Here is a 3,666-nt window from a genome sequence, read left to right as displayed (position 1 = left end):
TTCTGTGCCTATACTTGTGTTATTTTTAAGAAAACCTCATCATGTCAAATGAATAGGAGTTGTGGTAGAAGTTTATGTCTTCTAATGTGTTTATTTAGATTATCATACTACATTTGTTGTGAGCCTCTTCAATAATATGTTGTTGTCTAGATTTTATATGAAATTTGCAGTACAAAGTTGGTTTAATTAAGAGTTATGTAGGTATGGTTTCAATTTATGTTTGCATATCTTTATGTTGATAAGTCATACACTTAAATTATTTATACATCCTCATAATTCCATAATATTAAATATTCCACGATAAACATTATGAAGGTTGTTGGACAGTCGCTTTAATTTACTACTTTCACAACGAGTATTGCCTTTGTTATTTGTTCAAATGGACCTGGTCCCGTCCACATTACTTACACATCAGTCTTTTTATGTAGAAGTTTTAATCAGAATTTTATAATTCAATTGGTTTTTTTTTTCATCCCCTTCCTTTTGTTTTTCCTCAGTGCCACAGGAGTCACTATGATGAATTATGAACACAAATTGGAATAATAGGGCATACTTAATATCAACAAGAAATTCATGTCACCAAATCTTGCTACAATACTTCTCTAACTTGTCTTACTCATAAGTTCCTCTTAACCCTCTTCTTGGGGTTTAAATCCTCTCGGTTATGCAATTATTGATTAAGGTGTCTCGGGATATCATTTTTGTTTTTTTTTTTTTCCTTCTATGTCTATCAACTTTCTCAACATATTAGCTTAGTGTGGTTTTTTTGATATGGTAATTTATAATCAACAATCATTCTAGTCAATCATCTTACCAAATTTCATTTGTGTCTATAGGAGTCATATTTGAGGTATTTTCCAGGGTAACATTCACTAATGGCATGTCGTCCTTTCTGTTAGTGTCAGTCTTTCCAGCCTTCCTCCAGTGATCAAATATGCTCTTACAAAGTGGTCTCAGAATGTCAAGGTCAAATTTTGTCATTTCAGTGAGTCTTCAAGCAAAATTTGGTCACTAGGCATTAGATCTATGGTTTGCTTTCACTCCTAAAGTTGTCCAAATGTCGGTCCATGTCATCATTCAGCTGAGTCTATCATCATTCATAGGGTTTTCATTATCATGTCAGTGTCTAATGAGTCATTTTACACCTTGTTCATGCTTCAGTTGCACCTAGGCAAGGTCATTTCCCTCTCCTAGGGTTTTGGAGGTAATTTCTCTTGGATGGTCAAATCATTAGCAAAACTTGTATCCAGATGTTCATACACCTTCCCCTATCCTTCATGTACCTTATTAAACACTTCCCATCCCTTAGATCCGCCAAATTCCTCATTTTCGCACAAACCCTAGTTTCTTGCTACAACTTGGCAATTTTCTAGGTTGGGCCTGTGTTTTGCCCTTTTGGACCCCTTCCCCTCACTCGATCTCTGAGATTCCACTTTCCCCTGCTTCCTAACATCCCTCCCTACTCCCCAAAATTTCCCCAAGAATTTACAAGCCCCTCATCCCCTTCATTTCGCTTCATTTCCACAAAATTCCTAGTTTCACACATCGGGATAAGTTTCATTCAAAAGATGTTTCAGAGCAATCAAAGATGAATTTTGGAAAACTGAGAGAGGTTTTTGTCCACAACATGCCAAATAATAAAACCTCCTTCACTTTTTACACAGGTGTCATGGTTTTGGAGAAATGTCAAAAATACAATTGCCTCGGGAGAATTGATGCACCTCTGAAGTGACCTTGGGAAAATCAGGTTTTCTCCTAGCTTGGTTGGCGAAATAACTTTCTTGATGAGTCAAAGGATAACTAGACAAAAATATATTTCCAATGAGCTATCATGAGCTCAATTTGGAGTTGAGGAAGGCATTCAAAAGTTCACTGCAACAGCACTCTTCCTTGAGGCAGCCTCATTTGGCACATTTTGACTAGTCTTGGGAGATTTGATTTTTGATAGGGAAAATGAACTCCAAATTGAAAATTTCTAATTGTGTTGGAAAGTAGACTCAAAGACCTTTCCAACGAGCTATCTTGCGCCTGATTTTGACATCGGGAAGGCCTCCAAAAGCCTCCTGTAAAATGCACTATGTAGCTGGGTGCGCGCTACGCATCAGGTTGGGCGCGCTACGCGTCAGGGGCGCGCTACGCATCAGGCTGCCTTTCTCAGTGTTATTTTACACGTGCACTACGCATCAGAGGGGCGCTACGCGTTGGGTGAGGGACGCTACGCATTGGGTTTTTCACTCAACAAACTGTCAGCAAGCTATCAAATCGACTTTTCTCTCAAGCAAATTGCAGGTAGGCCTCTCCTCCATGGCTAAATTTGGTTTTGCAAGTTGAATGAGAAATTAATATGTTTAAATGCCATAAAAATGAGAAGTCAAAACCCTATTTTGATGTGGAAGATTTAAAGCCTTTATGGTGCTAGGGTTTCAAATTTCTTTTGCTGTCCAAGGTTGCCCATTTGTAATCCCTCTTTTCCCTTATTTCCATCAACATTCTCCTTCAAAGTTTCCCATAAAATTTCATACTCTAAAATCCCTAAAACTTACTACATTCCCAAACCCCATTTCCACCTTAAAGTCCCACAATATTATAATTTCCCATGTTGCTTTCCCTAAATTCCTTATTTTTGTTTATTGTCCCTAATTCCCTCATGTTCCCCTTTCCCTAACAATCCCCTTGTATTTATGTCCCCTTGGTGACAGCATTTGAAAAAGTCAAACAACAGTTAATTGGGTGCAAAGTCAGCATTACATTTCAGCTATCTTGCCTTCAAAACCATGTCAGAAACCGAATCAGATTATCAGCAGAGTTATGACAATGATTCAACACCAAAGGTAGAAGTGCCAAGGAGGCATCACAAGGGTAGTAAGGGTGGTCGGCATGTCAGGGAGGAGCCCACTTCTCTGGCTCATTTGCAAGCTTGTCCACTTGCAATGACATGTTTTCAGTATCAATCATGCCTTGGATATTGTGAGCGAATCTCACAAATTCAACATCACAGAGAACTAGTCCGCTTGTTTGTCTTACATTTGCACAATGGTCATGTGAACCTTGCAGGAGTGGATTTCACTCTATCACCTGAAATTGTTGCTCAAGCCACCGGGATACCAAATGTTGGAGAGGTTGGACTCTTGAGGGATAAGCTTAGACTGTATTACTCTTTGTATCTCTGCAATTTTGGCAAAGGAAAGACCAGGGTTTTGCAGCACTATTTGGGATTCCTGTGGTGATTTGTGTTGATGGTGTGTTTCTCTCATGTACTTGTAAGTTTGTTATGTGTATCATTTTCCTACTCTTCTCTTCTGCAAATTAAGTAAATGAAGTGTTAAGGTAGAATTCATGGTTTCTATGCTCTGCCTTTAAGTTTGCTTAATATCTATGTTTTCATCTGTTTAAGGAGAACTCTCGATGGTTTCTTGCTCTCCTTAGCTCCTCACCGGTCATATCTATCCATTCACTTATTTCAAAGGAATCAAGACAATCTCCTACCTTGCCCCAAAAATACCTCTGCAAAAACTGTGTCTCATCCCCGCACCCAAAATTGTCGTGCTCAGTTTTCCAACAAAACCCTAAAAAATTTAAAATCAAACTTTCCCTATCAGTTTACTAGCCTAAAATCAGTGTTCTTTGTTGGTCATCTCAGCCCTTTGAAAACCTTTTGCCGAGATA

The sequence above is a fragment of the Pinus tabuliformis genome, chromosome Q, assembly GCF_031772625.1.
Source record: "Pinus tabuliformis cultivar Carrire ecotype Pingquan chromosome Q, CPIR1, whole genome shotgun sequence".
NCBI classification, from domain to species: domain Eukaryota; kingdom Viridiplantae; phylum Streptophyta; class Pinopsida; order Pinales; family Pinaceae; genus Pinus; species Pinus tabuliformis.
The sequence above is the reverse complement of the archived record's forward strand: the minus strand, read 5'-3'. Positions refer to the sequence as shown.